Source organism: Dromiciops gliroides, chromosome 1, assembly GCF_019393635.1.
Source record: "Dromiciops gliroides isolate mDroGli1 chromosome 1, mDroGli1.pri, whole genome shotgun sequence".
NCBI classification, from domain to species: Eukaryota; Metazoa; Chordata; class Mammalia; order Microbiotheria; family Microbiotheriidae; genus Dromiciops; species Dromiciops gliroides.
This window is the reverse complement of record NC_057861.1, coordinates 485,238,399-485,249,070: the sequence shown is the minus strand read 5'-3', so window position 1 is coordinate 485,249,070 and position 10,672 is coordinate 485,238,399. Positions and strand designations below refer to the sequence as shown.

The window sequence follows — 10,672 nt, the reverse complement described above, 5'->3', positions numbered from 1 at the left end:
GGGCAAGTCACTTAACCCCAATTGCCTCACCAAAAAAAAAAAAAAAAAAAAGCTGGACAAGGGGCAACTAGGTGGCGCAGTGGATAAAGCACAGGCCCTGGATTCAGGAGGACCTGAGTTCAAATCCAGCCTCAGACACTTGACACTTACTAGCTGTGTGACCTTGGCCAAGTCACTTAACCCTCATTGCCCTGCCATTCCCCCCCCCCTCCAAAAAAAAAAAAAGGAAGAAAAGAAAAGCTGGACAAAACAGATTTTCATCTGTCTGATAAGGCCTTGGTTGACTTTGAAGGGTTCTGGCCTTTTGAATCCAGTGGACTTCTTTTTTTGTTTTTTGTTTTTTAAGGAGAAAGATTTTGTTTATTTGTTGGCCTGTCTGGCACAGTGTTCTAAAGGGTTTATTTTCTCATAATCTGCCCAGCCAGAGGCCTTGGTGAGTGCCCTGAAAAAAGCAAACAATTTAATCAAGGAACAAATTGGGGCAAAAAGAAAACTCCACATTTTCATCTGAAGGGCAGAATCTTTTTCTCTCCTGTCAAAATGAAAAGCACCACTAGGGAAAGCTTTTCAATCGTTTTGAGTTCTCTTAAGGGATTATAGAGAAGGGCATCCCTTTGATAACCAAAGGCAACCTCCCTCCTCCTCCTTATTTGTAATGCAATTATTTATGAAGCCATGAGCCATGTTCTGTAGTTTTCTGTCTGAATTTCATTAGTCTTCATTTCCTGTACAACCCTGGAATGTGGCCCTGTGGAGATGTGCTCATTCACACGGTTGCTTCATGTGAATTACAGAAAATCACATTTTTGTGTCTCTTTCAGATCCTAGGTCCACATAGCTCATAAAAAAATTGGCCAGAAGTATCCCTGTTGGATGTTTACATGAATCAAATTAACCAGATAATGGATCATCTTCCTTTCATTATTTACTGTATAAAAGCAGCCAAGTGTTCTGCTCCTTTGCAGACAGAGTGGCAGATTGTACCTTCTCTTCAGGTATCATGCCAACAAGAGCTGATCTTTAATTCACACTTAGAACAGGGGTAGGCCCTGTCCTAAGGAAAATAAATTGGGCAATATGGAAACCATAATACAGAGTAAATTGAAGGTAAGGATAAATCCATTTATAAGTAAATAAAAACATGATTGAGCAATACCCCCTTTACTTGTGGTCTACCTGCTAACAAATCCTCTCACCCAGAACACATCCAGGCACCTAGAAAGAAGGGTCAAAGGCATTAGGAAAGAAAAGAAAATAGTTATAATAAAGAATTTGTTATATACTTTAATTCTTTTGGGGGGGTGGCAAGGCAATGAGGGTTAAGTGACTTGCCCAGGGTCACACAGCTAGTAAATGTCAAGTGTCTGAGGCTGGATTTGAACTCAGATCCTCAAGAATTCAAGGCCAGTGCTTTATCCACTGTGCCACCTAGCTGCCCCTATACTTTAATTCCTAGGAGAAATAACTTCAAACCAGAGCCAACAGGGACTTCAGAAGATAAATAGACAGGATCTCCTGGACAAATATTCTTTGGATGTCTGCATCTTAGCAAACAGCTTCTGAAATGTGAGGGCAGTAGTAGTATTATTTATTTCTTATCGGGGGCAATGAGGTGATAGAGTGATCAAGCGATTGATGGATGAATGGTTGGATGGGTGGATGGATGGCATGGTAGGGGAGGGAGGTGGTCTTGGTGTAGAATGTATTTCTTTATGCTGACTGTACTTTATAGTCTGAATTTGATCCTCCTCCAGTGTCTCCTCTTTGAGTTGTACCAGTTTTCATTTGAATCATTTGAGGAATGGGAGGATTCTGCTTATGTTTCTTGGCCAGGAACCTCTTGATTCTGAATGTTTTATGAGAGGACATGATGATGAGATGACAGCCAAGCTTCCACCACGATGGCTGGATGGGCGAAAAAGCATGGACAAATATTCTTCCTTCCTTCCTTCCTTCCTTCCTTCCTTCCTTCCTTCCTTCCTTCCTTCCTTCCTTCCTTCCTTCCTTCCTTCCTTCCTTCCTTCCTTCCTTCCTTTCTTTCTTTCTTTCTTTCTTTCTTTCTTTCTTTCTTTCTTTCTTTCTTTCTTTTTTGCTGAGGCAATTGGGGTTAAGTGACTTGCCCAGGGTCACACAGCTAGTAAGTGTTAAGTGTCTGAGGCTGGATTTGAACTCAGGTCCTCCTGACTCCAGGGCTGGTGCTCTATCCACTGCGCCACCTAGCCACCCCTGGACAAATATTCTTTTGTTTTTGTTTTGTTTTTGTGGTTTTTTGCAGGCACTGGGGGTTAAGTGACTTGCCCAGGGTCACACAGCTAGTAAGTGTCAAGTGTCTGAGGCCAGATCTGAACTCAGGTACTCCTGAATTCAGGGCCGGTGATTTAACCACTGCGCCATTTAGCTGCCCCGACAAATATTCTTAAAGAACTCTCCCTGGAAAATGATCAAGAATGAAATTCTGAAAACAAAAAGGGCCAAAAATTCTAATGAGGGGAAAAAACAAAATTCATCTGAAGAGGTTGATACTTATGTGGAACTCACAAACCAATATAGATTTTGTTTTGTTTTGTTTTGTTTTGTTTTGTTTTGTTTTAAGTAAAATGGTATGGTTATCTTTTGGTTTTATTTTATTTTATTTATTTGGTTGGTTGGGTTTTGCAGGGCAATGTGGGTTAAGTGACTTGCCCAGGGTCACACAGCTAGTAAGAGTCAAGTGTCTGAGGCCGTATTTGAACTCAGATCCTCCTGAATCCAGGGCCAGTGCTTTATCCACTGTGCCACCTAGCTGCCCCCTTTTCTTTTGGTTTTGTATCAACTAAATTTCTCCTTTCCCCTTCCCAGGTAGCCACACCATAAAACAAAAAAAGATATTTAAAGGAGGAAAAAAAATTAAAAGGGGAAAAAGGAAGAAGAGAACAAAAAAAATCAGCAAAATAATCAAGGCATAATAAAAATCTGAAAAATCTAAAAAAAATACTAAGTAGTGGTGGGTTTTTTGCATTCCTACCAATTTTTAATTTATGGAATAAAACATGCATTTCCATAACATGGTATGAACTTTTAAAAAGATGATTGCACATGAAACTGCAAATCCTATTTGTGTATAATGGTAGCAATCTCTGGGGGAGGGTGGAGAGGAAAGAAAGGAAAAGAAGAGAAGGGAAGGGAAGAGGAATTTACAAAATCTGAAAATATTAGCAATGTTCCATACCTATGGAATCTGTGACCTCCCACCTTTACAAAGTAGTTGAGGGCGGGAGGAATCTTCTCATATTTCTTCTTTGGGACTTTTAAAATATAATTTTGAAAAATTTACATTGGACTGTTTTTGTAGTTGTGTTCTTTCCAATATAATTGTTATAATATTTATATTTGTTATAATTGTTATAATAATTTATATAATTTATATTTGTTATGATAATTATTAATAATAATTGTATACATTGCTTTCTTGGTTGTTTTTTTCACTATAAGTTCATATAAGTCTTTCCATATTTCTTTGTATTTGTCATAATTGTCATTTCTTATAATACAGACAGCTAGGTGGTACAGTAGATAGCTCTCCAGGCCTAGCATCCAGAAGATTCATCTTCATGAGTTCAAATCTGCCTTCAGACACTTGTTAGCTGTATGACCCTGGACAAATCATTTAAGCCTTTCTGCCTCAGTTTGCTCATTTATAAAATGAGCTGGAGAAGGAACAACAACAATGCTTCATTAAATTCACATATTGTGATTGATTTAGCCATTCCCTGATCAATGGGCATCTACTTGGTTTGCTTCACTACCACAAAAATTATTGTCATAAATATTGCCATATAAATGGGAACTCTCTTCTTATCAGTGGCCTCCTTGGCATGCATGCCTAGTAAAAGAATCTTTAGATCAAAGGGGATAGACATTTTAGTTACTTTATTTGCATAATTCCAAATTGCTTTCCAAAATGGTTGTACTAATTCACAGCTATGCCAACTAAAGAAAGTGCCTGTTTTTCCATAAATATTCTGACGTAGACCGTTCCCATATTCTGTCATTTTTGTCAATTTGCTGAGTGTGAGATGAAACTTCAGAGTTGTTTTGATGTATATTTCTCTTATCAGTCATGATTCTAAGCATTGGCTGTTAATAATTTACAATTCTTCATTTGTGAGCTATTTGATCATCTCTTTTGACAATTTCTCTAATAATAGACGATGGCTTTTGGATATGTGTGTGTGTGTTGTGTGTATATTGTGTGTTTATGTATATATGCACACATACAGCCCTCAAACATATACACATTTTGTTGTTGTTCAGTCATGTCCCCATTTGGGGTTTTCTTGGCAAAGATACTGGAGTAGTTTTCCATTTCCTTTTCCAGCTCATTTTACAGATGAGGAACTGAGACAAACAAGGTGAAGTGACTTGCCCAGGGTCACAAAGCTAATAAGTTTCCGAGGCCGTATTTGAACTCATGAAAATGAGTCTTCCTGACTCTAGGCTTGGCATTCTATCTGCTACACCACCAGTTGCCCAATACGCAAAATATACACAAACATTTATAGATACAGATTGTATAGGATGGACCAAAAGTCATGAAGGGCTTTCAATATTTAATAATTCCTTTATTTTTTGTTTTTAATTTACAATAATATAACATCATTTACAGCATATATAGGAAATGAATTTACATTATGTGTAAAAAATCAAATCTTGTCAATGGAAAAAAATAAATTCAAATACACATATGTTTATCCATAGGTGTTATATATATATATACATGTATATGTGTGTATGTACATATCCAAAGCCATCACACATATATTCATATGTTGATATATGTGTGTGCACGCAGATATCATATGGGTGTATGTATATTTATGTGTGTATAGACATGTATAAAATATTTAATATATATAAGCCTAGATGTACAGATATGTATATACGACACAAATTTTTCCATTTAGTCATTTTTCTTCTTATCCAAGATACATTGATTTTATTTGTTCAAAAGCTTCTCAACTTCAAGTAATTAAAATCATTTATTTTATCTTTTATAAAATTAATAATATGCCTATATATAGCTGTGAAAGATACATAATCTGCTTTGCTTCCATTTGTACTGTGATAGATATTTAACATTCAAATTCATTTAGAATTTATTGTAGAATATTATATAGGTGTTCTTCTAAACCTAATTTCTGCCAGACTGCTTTCCAATTTTCCCAGATCTTACCAAATAGGTAGTTATTTGTTAAGTAGTTTATGATATGGGTTAATGACTTCCATTACTTCTAATTCTACTTGTCTGGTCTGTTCCACTAATCTATTTTCTCTATATCAAATGTTTTTGATAACTTGCTGCTTTATAATATAGTTTGAGGTCAAGAAGTACTATTCCCCTTTCATTTTTTTCATTATTTCCCTTGATATTCTAAATGTTTTGTTACTTCAGATAAGTTGTGTTATTATTTTATCTAGTTCACTAGAGTATTCCTTTGATAGCTTGGAATAGCATTAAAACTATAAATTAACTTTGATAATAATGCCATCTTTATTATATTGTCCTGGCCCAGCCATGAGTACTGAATATTCTTCTAGCTAAGGAGAATTTAATTTTATTCATACAAATATTTTATGTGCTTTGTTAAATTGATCCCCAAATCTTTTATGCATTCTGTAGTTATTTAGAATGGGATTTTACTTTCTATTAATATCTCTTGGATTTTGTTATTATTACATAGAAATAGTATTGATTTCTGTGGGTTTATTATGTAGCCCATAACCTTGTTAAAGATATTAATTGTCTCAATTATTAGAATCTTTGTTAGTTCCCTAGCACTTTCTAAGTAAGCCATCATGTCATCAGCAAATAAGGAAAGTTTTTACCTACTCTTTGCATATCCTTATGTCTTTAATTTCTTTCTTTTATCTTATGGCTTTTGCTAGCATTTCTAAAATTACTTTAAATAATAGTGAGAAAAGTAGGCGTCCTTGCTTTACTCCTGTGTTATTGAGGAAACTTTCAGTGTACTCCATTACACATGATGATTATTTGGGGTTTTAAATAGAAACTTTCATAGTATTAAAATGCCAATCCTTTGTAGGGTTTTTAATGTAAATGAGTGCTATATTTTATCAAGGACTTTTTGTATATCTATTAAGATAATGATGTGGGTTTGAATGTTTTTTGTTTTTAATGCAATTATTTTTAAATTGTTTTCTTAATATTGAGACATCCTTTCATCCTTAATATGGAGTCCAACTCAATCATAATAAATAATTTCTTGAATGAATCACTGTATTGCTGTCTGACAGCAATTATTTTTCAGGAGAGTTCTTTCCCTCTTGGTAGTTATTTTTCATCTATTTTTTTCTTTTTGGAAATTAGATTATCTGGTGTTGTTTGAGTAATTTATACTTTTAATATATTTATATAATCATACTTTGAAGGCATTTTGTATTTTTGGTTTGTTGTCTATCGTTACTTTTAGCATAGAGTACTTTGGGGGGGCGGGGCAATGAGGGTCAAGTGACTTGCCCAGGGTCACACAGCTACTACGTGTCAAGTGTCTGAGGGCAGATTTGAACTCAAGTCCTCCTAATTCCAGGACCCATGCTTTATCCACTGTACTACCTAGCTGCCTCCTTTTATCTTTATTTATATTGGGAATTTTTATTTTTGCTTTGTCTGATAATATGACTGTAAGTCCTGCTTTTTTGGATTCATACAACTTTTTTCACCCATTCCCCAACTGATAGGCAACCCCTCAATTTCCAATTATTTGCCACAACAAAAAGAGTTGCTATAAATATTTTGGTACATGTAGGTCATTTCTCTTTTTTATGATCTCTTTGGGATACAGACCTATTTGTGTTGAACCTCACTCTTAGAAGTATCCATTAATAAAGAAAGTAATAAGAAGAGAGACTTTACCACAAAGAAGATATTTCCCTTTGTCCCTATTAGTCAGATGCAGTTCTACTCCATCCATTTATAATAATCATTTTCTTACCCATTTGCATGTAATTTCCAATTTTAGTCCAAGCTCTCCCACCATTATGGATGTCGGTTGCTCCCAGAAACTCTAATTCCCCTTCTTCTGAGACAGGACATTGTCTGTGAAATCCCAACACTCTTAGAAATAGTGGTCACCAACTCCCTGAAGATTATGCCTATTGTAAGATCCCCATAATTCATTACAGAATATACCTCTTCACTATGGGAATGCTCTTCAGAGGGACCTCCTCCTTTACATTGGGTTGACCCCTCTCCTTTTCTTTTCTCCTATTTTAATCCCTCCCTTTACCACCTCACCCTTTCTCCAGCATCCCTTCCTCTCCCTGAGAGAATATAGGAATTCCATTCCCTTCTTTGTTTACCACTGATGTGATTAGGACATACCACACATTCCATTTCATCTTCTACTTCTCTTCTGTCTTTTTCTGCACCCTCCCATTCTGGATTTTAGTTCCATAAAATACACTAATTAATCTTTCAGGAGTCATTGCAAGGTTTGGTCTATGCTGTTTCAGGCCTGTTCTTCTACTGTCATTTCTCCAATTTCTTTAAGTTTAGCTTTTATCTTTATTGCCTTGTGTGCTTTTAGGGGGGAAAAAACTTTCAATGATCTCTCTGTTATTTCTTTTTTTTTAAATCCCATAGTTTTCTTTCTCTTTCTAAGTTTTTCCCTTTTTTAGTACTCTCTAGAGCTGGGCTCATTTATTTTGTTCCTTGTGCTTTCCATGGTAACTGTATTTATTGTGTTTCTGTTGTGTGCAGGCTCATATTTGTTATCTTTATTGTAGTGTAATGAAGGTTTGGCATATAAGAAGGCATCATCCACATGGAAGATACTAAAGACTTACATCTGGGATGCTAAATGATTTTGTACATTTTGTTTTGATCTACCATACAGTTTCAAGATTAGCTGCTTTCCAGAACTGTCAGCATCTTTAAAACTTGCCTGACTCAGCAATAGTGATAGTTTTTGGTGGGATTCAGTCTGAACATGAAGGGTTCCTTTATTCATAGCATGTGGTAAGAGAGGTGGGCCTGGGGGCCACCTTCTTCCTTTCTTCTTCCTGTATAGGTCTTATAGCCTTGAGGAATGGGCCTGAACCTTTGGTCTTTTCATTCATTCTTTTCTGTTTTAGGTGCAAGAATTAGATTCTATCTTCTGACCTGGGAATACATGCCATAAAGATCTCTGAGAGATCTCAGACCAAAGACCCTCAAAAAAAGAGATTCTTATGGAAAATTCTATTATGGTCCCATGCTTTCTTGGAAATTGATAGTCTTCTGTCTCATTGGGCATTGATTTAATTTCCTCTGTTATTTAATATATTTATACTCATTTAAATATCTTGGTGGCCACCTTCTCTGCTAACTTATCTGCTTTTGCTCTAAGATTTTAACTAAGTTTTCTTCATCTTGGGATCTTTGGTAATTTCAGTCTTTCATTCTTTACTTTCCCCTATTGCTCACTTTCCCCTTGATAAAGAATTTACCCCCAGAGCTGGATCAAAAAGCTGAATCAGTCTCCTCTCATGTTGAAGGATTTGCTTTTCATCAATATGGGTCATAGCCAGCTCCTCTATAACATTTAAATTATGTTTCAATTAATTTCAAAAATGACTTGCCATTATGTTTAAAAAATACTTTAAGTACAATAAAACTGGATTATTCACTAAAGAGTGTGATATGTTAACTAGGGAACCCTGGAATTTGGAGTATAAAAATATGTGTTCTAATCCCAGCTCTGCTCCTTTCTACCTATGTGACTAGGGACAAGACCCTTAATCTCTCTGGGCCTCAGTTTCTTCACATGTAGAATTAGGGAGTTGAATTAGATAATCTATAGAGTCCCTTTCAGTTCTAATATTCAACACCTAGTGGGGATGAGAGGTTAGATTCTGCAAAATATCTGGAAGTGATTTTTTTCCTTTGTCTCTTAGAAAATGTTTGCATTAACTCATGTTTTGAAGAAACAGTTTTACTTTAAAAAAAACTCTTTTCTCCTTTCCCCCCCTAATTCAGGGGACATGACATTTGCAATTTATTCTTGCTTAACTGTTAGGTTTAAAGAACAACTTACTGAGGTCTTTTGTGAGACTGAATTCATACATTGAGAGAAAAAAAGAAAGACAATTTGAATGCAGTTCTGAATTTATACATTTCATATGGAGGAGTCAGAAACAGCACTGGATTTTCAAGAATAGAGATGAATCAATAAACCCCTTCCTCATAATTCTTCTGCCTGAGAAAGCAGATGATGAGTGATACTTGGCTCCAATAAGTTTAATCTTTGCAAGTGAAATAAAGTCTCTGCCATGAAAAAGTGGCTTTTCCTTTCTTGATAATAAAATCCAGAAACTGTAATAGGAGTCAGTCTCAGTGTTCCCATAAGTCATACACACTCAGCTGACACAGAGTTAGCACAATTTTTTTAGCAGCTCTTTCTTAAAGTATGGTGAGAAAAACAGAAAGCAGAGAAATGCTCTTCTGAACCATGTGACTTTACTGCCACAGGTTTCAAGCCTGGGCTCAAGCTCTAACCCAAGTTATTAAAATCACAACTTCTGGGCATGATTTGTCACTTCTCTTCCTCCTTCTCCTCTTTCTCCTTCTCCTTCTCCTCCTCTTCTTCTTCCTTCTCCTCCTCCTCCTCCTACTAAGTACTTACACCACTTATTTCCAGCTACCACCTCTACCCTCAGTCAAAAATCTTCAATTGCTCCCTATTACTTGATTGCAATTTAAGTGGCTAGGTTGAGAGTCTTGTATCTACTATCAGTGGGTATATAAATTTCCATGTGGTGTACAGGGCTATGTATTCAATGAGTGAAGATTTGGAGGTCTGCATAAGGCTTATTCACTGACACAGTCTGAAGAATAAGTTGGTTATTATTTTTTCTAGCTCTATGAAATTATTTTTGGTAGTTTGATTGGTATGGCACTGAATAAGTAAATTAATTTTGGTAAAATTGTCAATTTTATTATATTTGCATGGCCTATCCATGAGCAATTGATATTTTTCCATTTGTTTAGATCTGATTTTATTTGTGTGAGAAGTATTTTGCAATCGTGTTCATATAGTTCCTGGTTTTGCCTTGGCAGGTAGATTTCCAAGTATTTTATATTGTCTACAATTATTTTAAATGAAATTTCTCTTTCTAAATTTTGCTGTTGGACTTTGTTGGTCATATATAGAAATGCTAATGATTTGTGTGGGTTCTGAAGAATAATTTAGAAGTTAGAACTAGGATTAGAACTATCTACCCATGATTCCCTGAACAATTCTTGATGGGCAAAGCACATTAGAAATTTCAAAACATTTTTAGGAGTATTCCTGCTCACAGGCACATATCTTATCCCATCTCCATTCCATTACTTAATACATTTCCTTTGAACATGGAAATCCCCTGTAGCGATAGATCTTTAGGCCTATTTCTCCTTCCTTTCCACCTCTTTCTCCTTATAACGCTAATACAGTTGCCAACGAGGTACTGCTAGACTAAGGTGAAGAGGTTGGCAACTTTCACTATTCCCTGTCCTTTCTCTGCCCTTTTTGTTTGCGTTGGGTTAATTGCTTTGTGGTTGCCTGTTTTCTCAATAGAAGAACAAAACTCCCCAGTGCTTAAATTCCACCCCTATCTGATTGGGCTACTGTCTACAGCATTCTCCTCAGCAAGG

At 35.9% G+C, this 10,672-nt stretch overlaps 1 pseudogene; it reads right to left on the bottom strand.

The window, feature by feature from the left end:
• Positions 1 to 1,726: 1,726 nt before the first annotated feature.
• Positions 1,727 to 1,869, bottom strand: LOC122737210 (annotated as a pseudogene).
• Positions 1,870 to 10,672: the final 8,803 nt, after the last annotated feature.